The sequence below is a fragment of the Protopterus annectens genome, chromosome 1.part2 (assembly GCF_019279795.1).
Source record: "Protopterus annectens isolate FY-2018-M chromosome 1.part2, PAN1.0, whole genome shotgun sequence".
NCBI lineage: Eukaryota > Metazoa > Chordata > Ceratodontiformes > Protopteridae > Protopterus > Protopterus annectens.
Genome location: NC_056727.1, coordinates 465,038,886 through 465,047,251, shown reverse-complemented (window position 1 = coordinate 465,047,251; position 8,366 = coordinate 465,038,886). Strand labels below are relative to the sequence as shown.

General features: G+C 39.8%; 1 protein-coding gene across 1 annotated transcript in view; it reads right to left on the bottom strand.

Annotated features, from left to right (window-relative positions):
- The window catches only part of CFAP61 (cilia and flagella associated protein 61), a 4,145,169-nt gene extending 4,140,298 nt beyond the window's left edge, over window positions 1-4,871 (bottom strand). Inside the window, exon 1 of the mRNA XM_044057082.1 lies at window positions 4,773-4,871. The gene's annotated coding sequence lies outside the window, so the exon portion shown is untranslated. The remainder of the gene's footprint in view (window positions 1-4,772) is intronic.
- Window positions 4,872-8,366: the final 3,495 nt, after the last annotated feature.

Here is an 8,366-nt window from a genome sequence, read left to right as displayed (position 1 = left end):
CTGGTATTTAGTAAGAACGGATACTTATATTCTTAAAAATGCTACCAGTTTACTACTTATAATATGCATACTTCCTAATGATCATCACTGGTCTCCTTACTTTAGAATTATGTGTCTATTTGAAGGGAATTATATAAATGAGACGCAAAATACCACTATAGTTAGATAAAATGCTAATAAAGGAAAAGGTATAGAAAAGATCCCAACAATACATTTGAACATATTCTAGGTATATTAAACAGTACCAAAAACCTAGTCTCAATAAATATTAATGTATTACACTGATATAGTCACAGTTACTAGTACTTGACCTTAAGTTAAGAAGATTTGTTAATGACACTTAGTTCTTAGTGTGATGCTGTTTATACAATAAGAAATACTATCATTAAACTAAATAAAAATTACATTTGTTTTGCACTTTACTTCGGATTACTTTTTTTGTGAGTCACTATAATTATTTCCTATTTTGTTTATGTCAAGAATCTTTTTATTGTATACATTATTGTCAAGTATTACTACTTCTAGCATTTTTTTAAATCCATTAATATTAAGTGCACAGCATGACTACAATGCAGTATGCATCAACTGTGATGTGAAATGCAAAGTTAAGATGTAGCAAGAGTAGATGCAGCCATGAGATATAGTGTTCCCCATCTGAGAGCATTAGAAAAAAATCTGAAGGAGTGAGTACTAATAAAGAAATGTTTTTCCTGTACATTATGTTAAAAACACATTAAGATTTTTGGATTTTATATGCCTTCCAAGTCAAGGAAGTTTATTAATCTACACCAACACAAGGAGATATTTTTAAAGCAACCCGAGAGAACAGGCAATATGCATATTCTGGTCTCATCAATAGGCTTTAATGATTTTTAAATATTATAAGCGGTTTTGAATGGATTCAGGCCCAAATGACTGGGTCTGTGAACAAAAGTATACAAACTCTAAAAAAATAAATGAAGAGCACATAAATGGACACTGTGTGACCTATACTCCTTCACGAAATGTGATCAATATACTGTCATGTCCTATCATAACTAAGCATTCAAGTTGGAATAATTTTAAAACACCTACCCACTGAAAACATTACAGTAACTTAAGAAGTTTGTATTAAATGTTACTGTGGCCATAAAGGGCAAACAGTATTTTGCATTTATTCTATTTGCAAGGAGGGCTGGTACCCCCTTAAACTTCCCAAGTGTGAGGGAGGTGTCTTCTTACAAACAGAATTAATGGAATATACAGTTTGCCACACACTTGTTTTGGTAGAATGGGAATAAGTACCCCAAAGTATGAGCACATCATTCCAAAATGTCAGGTAATTGGCATGATAACCCAATTTTCAAAACTACTGAGAAAGGCAGATTGAAAAATTATGCATGCAAACCAGACTATAAGATACAGGAGTTTAGTTGGTTAGCAGGTCAGACACTTCATATTCCAACATTGCTGATATCATAGTTCTCTACTTCTTACCTCAAGAATAAATATTTTAGAATGAGTCTTCTGCAGCAAGAAATGATTTATTTTGTATTTGTTAATGTAAACGAGTTAGTTCACAGTCCTTTTCAGCCATGACCTGGACTGCAAAGGCTATAAGCACTTACACGAGTGCATGGATCATGCTATCCCTAATAGAACCAAGATGTTATCCTCCAAAAAAAGGAAGCCAATCTGGTGGTCCTCTGCCATAAACAAACTCTACAACAGAAGAAAGAAACTGTTGCAAAAAAGAGTAAAATCCCATGACTAGAGGAACTCCCTGGTCAACCTCAGTAAGAAGCTGAGATCCCTCATAAAATCCTCCAAAGCTAGTTACGAAAACAAAATTGCCACTGACTCTGAAGACAACCACAAAGCATTCTATAGCTATATCAAGAATCTAAATGGGAACACTCAGATCTGCTCTGAGTTGCAGCACAATGGCACTAAATATACAGAACCAACTGATATTGCCAACATCCTAGCAGACAGGTTCAGTGCTAACTTTACCCCCCTCTCACCCCCTAGAGGGCCCATCTCTATACCGGAAGAATGCAAAGTTCCTATAATCACAGCTGCACAGGTAAAAACCACACTCTCCAAAGCCAAGAACACAGCATCCATGGGACCTGACAATATCCCAGGCTGCGTTCTACATGAACTACAGAATGAACTGGCACCCTAAGTACCATGTTCAATCATAGCCTCACCTCAGGCTTTGTACCCACTGAATGGCGCACCGCAACGGTTATCCAACTCCACAAAGGGAGAGCCATGATGAACCCCGGGAACTACCGCCCCATTTGCCTGACGCACCTGGTCTGCAAGGCCATGGAACGTATCATCGTGGAACTCATAAACAAAGACATTGGTAATCTCCAAACTCTGGACCCTACCCAGTTTGGATTTGTAAAAGGCAGATCATGTCTCCTAAACCTGATTGACTTCTTTGAAGCAGTCACCAAAGCCATAGATGAGGGTAAAATGGTTCACACAGCTTATCTAGATCTCGCCAAGGCTTTCGACACCATCCCCCACTCTGGAATTATAGATAAGCTCACTAAACCAGGTATAAATCCCTATGTCACAAGATGGGTTGCCAACTGGCTCACGGACAGAACCCACACTGTTAAAGTAGCGGATTCCAAATCCGACATCAGACCAGTGACAAGTGGAGTACCACAGGGTTCAGTCCTGGGTCCTCTCCTGTTTGGTATCTACTTCTCTGAAGTGCAGGCCAACACAGAAGGTCTTTATTAACAAAGTTTGCAGATGACTGCAAACTAGGAGCCATAATCGAAACTCCTAACGATGTGGACAAACTACAAAAGGGCCTCACTGAGACAGATACCTGGTGTCAAAGTCATGGCCTGAAGCTCAATGCCAAAAAGTGTATTGTCATCCCCTTTGGTAAAAACTCTGTACCCATAAACTACCACATAGCTGGTAGTCTACTTAATGCCGAAAATGTGATAAGAGACCTTGGGACACAGGTGGACAGTAGTCTCTCCTTTGATAATCACATCACCACAGTGGTCAGGAAATCCTTCTACGTGGCTCATCTCATCACAAAAGGATTTTCATCCAGAAAAAAAGAGGTCATTGTTCCCCTCTACTCATCACTCATTAGACCCATTATAGAGTACAACGCCCTTTTGGTATGTACCTCACAAGACATCTACAACAACTGGAAAGACCACAGAAATACCTCACAAAGAGGATTACTGGCCTCAAACAGATGCCCTATGCAGACTGTCTCAAAAAACTGCAGCTTTACTCCATCACATATCGCCTACTCAGGGGCGATCTCTGCCTAACATACAAAGCTATGTCAAACCCAGAGCTGTTGGACATGCTCCACTTAAAGAAATCCCAATCCCTCCGAGCTACACGCTCTAGGGATCTAAACCTTGTCACCATAATAAACAGAACATGCTGGAGGGATAGATTCCTGTCCCAGAGACTTCCCATACTCTGGAACAGACTACCTATCTATGTCAAACAGAGCTCCTCATTAGCACTCTTCAAGAAAAATCTTGATGATTGGATGGTAAATGGGAAATTCACCCCGGGGATCACTTCTGTGGCTCTGCTCAACAGGGGCACAGGAAAATAATTTTCTTGGGTGGTGAAAGCCAGGGTACATTTTTTGGCTAGGCTTGTATGGGCCCTAGGGCCGATAGCCTAGTACCCAGCTATGAACCTAAGTGTAAATATAGGTTCATAGGTGGTGCTGCGGTAGCGTTGTCGCCTCATTGCAAGACGTTGTCCCGTTTGATTCTCAGCTAGAGCGTCTTCTGTGTGGAGGCATACGTGAATGGGGCGTGCCTTCGTTGAAGGTTGTGAGTCAGAGCTGGTAACCCGATATGTAAAAATCCACTACCAAACATTAGCGGATCCAGAGTTCCGCTGTGGCGACCCCTAACCGGGAAAAGCCAAAAGACACAGGACAAGGTGTGTACTAGGTTAATGGCTCTGGAGCCTTTACAAGCCTAATCCATATAAGTGCCCTGGCATTGTGCCACCCAATGTTAGTTCCCAGTGCATCTATCAAGTAGAGCCACTGGAGTGATCCCCGGGGTGAACTTTCTATTTCCCATCCACTCGTCAAGATTCCTCTTGAAGAGGGCCAGTGAGGTGCATATACTTGCAATTTACCTTAAAAATATTTAATACAGATAGCCAACCAATATGCTTCAGGATGGAAACTGGAGGACCTAAACAAGACATATACATACTAGTCGACCAGTATTCTTCTGGAAGGAAATTGGAGGACCCAAACAAAACACATGCAGACATAGACATAACATGCAAACACAGTAAGTAAATGCCAGGAGGCCAGAACAGAACTATAAGACCATAGCGCTGTAAAACAAAGTGTCACCGCGCAAATGTAAAAGAAATGCCAAAGCAAAAAAAAAAATATGAGGGAGAAAGGTTCCTATCAGCAACACTTTTTAAATAATATTATTAATTTACAGAGATCAAAAGAATAAAACGCGTGGTTATGTAACACAGTTTATATAAGTATGTTTTCAGTACTGATTAAGCAGTGTGTAAATCTATCTGCCATTAGGGACCTATATTCTCACTGTTCTATCACAAAAAAACAGACTTTTTACGGGAGAAAGTTCACATTTCTCAGGTAAAAATCAATGACAGTTAATAAAAATATGTGAACACTGTCTAAGACTAGCTCGTTGTGCACAACGCTGTCACAGAACATGAAGCTTGCGCAATGTATTCATACAATAACGCACACATACAAAAGCAAAGACATTGCACTTTACCTTTCCTTGTATAAAGTCTTGTAAGAATAAACACAGGATCGTACAATGTCCTAATACTTAATGTAATGTAAGTTTGAGGACGTCGCGGTGGACGCTTTGCGCCGTCACCAGGGTAACTGCTTTCATTGTGTGTCAGAGGTTAGAGGTTAGAGGTTGCTACTCCACTTTAATTTTTATGGCCGATTTTTGTTTTGGTATATAGAAGTTAACACTGTTTTTCAGTTTATTTGATAGCATAGTTTGGATCTGTTGATAAAAATGGCGTCGACAGCTGCCGGTAAACAGAGAATTCCTAAAGTAGCTAAGGTATAAAAAGTTATACTTAAAAGTTGTTAGCATCTGCCTGATAATAGCAAGTTCGATAGTTATCAAGAAACAGATTAGCTTTAAAACAAGCATCTGAATGCTTGACAGCTTTAGGGTGTTGTGGGGATTTATTTATTTATTGTTGTACTACATTATCCAACTGTGCTGTCAAATGTGAATTGTAGCAGTAGCGATGCTGAACAGTTCCGTTGAAGCTGGGTCTGATGTTATTATGCAACATTGTCATTTATATATACTATCTTGGTTGACTGGATAATTCCATTCGGCAAAGGTGCTCTTGTATAAAATATATTTTATGCAATCGTATATATGTTTATATACTGAAATATTGAATGCAATCAGAATAATTTCACGGTGCCACGAGCACTAGACTTCAACGTAGCAGTTCCCTCAAGCAGCACAAAAAAATCGTACTATAGAGGATAAAGTGTGTCTCGCATGTGACGGAGCTGCATGGTTTTGTATTTACGAATGGAAATGTATAATGTTGAAGATTGCCAGTTAAGCGTAGTGGATTCGCTGCATTAGAATGTTTCAAAGAGAAGCATTAAAAAAAAACACGCAGTCATAACTTAAAAGTTAGGTGAATACAGAATGAATACAGAAATCGGTATATGGTGTTTGACCAGTAAAAGACTCGGTGACAGGCCCTGTATACGTATATACATTATCGTGGGGCTGCATTGCTGACAGAGTACGTGTGCTGAACAATATATACTTTTAACAGAGTACGTGTGCTGAACAGTATATACTTTTAACAGAGTCCAAGATGCTTATCAAGGGTATTGTGACAGAGGCTAGGAAACTCTAAAAGTGTAACACACACACATGCTTGCAGTTGTTTGGTAGGTTTTATGGAAGCTGTAAAAGCTAACAGTTATTGAAATTACACCCTTGCTTTGGAAGGAAGTCCCCCAAATTAGGGGAGGCGGTGCTTAATGCTGTGTAATCATAAGCTTTGCGGAGCCTAGAGGTACGAAATTTAACGTTTTCAGCTCACCCTGACTTGAAAGGTCTTGGAAAGAGAGGAGTCTGTTTAGGTGTATGTAAGGAATCTTTAGTAGTCTGAAGTTCATGACAACGTGGGAGGTAGAGCATAAATGGTACTCTTAGGTTTGCACAGGTAGCAAGTTTTGTCACTTTATGTAAAAGTTGTAAAGTCCGGTTAGCTTTTAAAGGTGATGCTGAATCATATATCAGAAGTGAGCTGTTGTTGACAGTGGGCTGTAGTAGTGCCTAACTTGTGTACAGCCTCCCATAAATCTGTTTTTTGACACCTTGATTAAATTATCAGATTATGTAAGTTGTATGATTGGCCTGGTTCCCAAGATACTTTACTTGAAGATGGTGGGGAAGATTAGTTGAGGAAAAAGTAGGACTATTACAATAATTAATTATTTATGATTAAGTAAAAGAAACATAGGCAAAAAAGAAAATTTATGGTCAAAATTTTGAGAGAGAGCAAAGGGGTACTTCTTCCTGGTACTATGGTGAACTGTCATGTCATCCTTACAGGGATATGATGGATTTGGAAACGGCTGTGAAGTTACAGAAAGTCCTGTAGGAAAAAAGTTTTGGGAAAAGTATGATTGGGATTGCCACTTATTTTTATTTCTGCAGGATATTCCAGTTCGGGTTTGTAAAAGGCAGATCATGTCTACTAAACCTGAGAGACGACTTTGAAGCAGTCACCAAAGCCGTAGATGAGGGTAAGGTGGTTCACACAGCCTATCTAGATCTTGCCAAGGCTTTCAACACCATCCCCCACTCTGGAATTGTAGATAAACTCACTAAACTAGGTATAAATCCCTATGTCACAAGATGGGTTGCCAACTGGCTCACTGACAGAACCCACACTGTGAAAGTAGCAGGCTCCAAATCCAACTTCAGACCAGTGACAAGTGGAGTACCATAGGGTTCAGTCCTGGGTCTGCTCCTGTTTGGTATCTGCTTCTCTGAAGTACAGGCCAACACAGAAGGTCTTTGGCTAATGAAGTTCGCAGATGACTGCAAACTAGGAGCCGTAATCAAAACTCCAAAAGATGTGGACATCCTACAAAAAGGGGCTCGCTGAGACATATGCCTGGTGTCAAAGCCATGGTCTCAAGCTCAATGCCAAAAGTGCATTGTCATCCCTTTTGGTAAAAACTCTGTACCTATGAACTACCACATAGGCGGTAGTCTACTTAACATCGAAAGTGTGATAAGAGACCTTGGGACACAGGTAGACAGTAGTCTCTCCTTTGATAATCACATCGCCACAGTGGTCAGGAAATCCTTCTACGTGGCACACCTCATCACAAAAGGTTTCTCATCCAGGGAAAAAAGGTCATTGTTCCCCTCTACTCGTCACTCATTAGACCCATTATAGAATGCAATGCCCCTTTTGGTATGTACCTCTCAAGACATCTACAACAACTGGAAAGGCCACAGAAATACCTTACAAAGAGGATTACCGGCCTCAAAAAGATGCCCTACGCAGACCGTCTCAAAAAACTGCAGCTTTACTCCGTCGCATATCGCCTACTCAGAGGCGATCTCTGCCTAACACACAAAGTTATGTCAAACCCAGAGCTTTTAGACATGCTCCACATAAAGAAATCCCAATTCCTACGAGCTACACGCTCTAGGGACCTAAACCTTGTCACCACAATAAACAGAACATGCTGGAGGAATAGACTTCCCATACTCTGGAACAAACTGCCTATCTATATCAAACAAAGCTCCTCATTAGCACTCTTCAAGAAAAATCTTGATGATTGGATGGGAGATAGGAAATTCATCCCGGGATCACTTCCGTGGCTCTGCTCGACAGTGGCACAGGAAAATAATTTTCTTGGGTGGCAAAAGCCAGGGTACCTTTTGGCTAGGCTTATATAGGCCCTAGGGCCAATAGCCTAGTGCCTATCTATGAACCTATAACCTGTATGTAGGCAGTTGGGGAGACATACTACAAAAATGTGCATCTATATTGATATTGTAACTTTGGTTTTTTTTTTGGAATATAGTGGATATTTGTTTCTCCTGTAACATAACAGAAGAACCCTTCAAAAAAACATATCTGCAATATTTACAATGTTAACAATGAAATATACCAACACAAGAATAATGCAGTGTGTTAGAATCATTAAAGTTAGACCATATTATCTCAGAAAATTATTTTAAATTAAGTGTTCTTTGGTAACCAAAGATGGGTTTATTACCTATAATGTTAACCAACTTTTTGTTACCCAAAGTAATTTTCCAGTTAATGACATTTCTTATGAT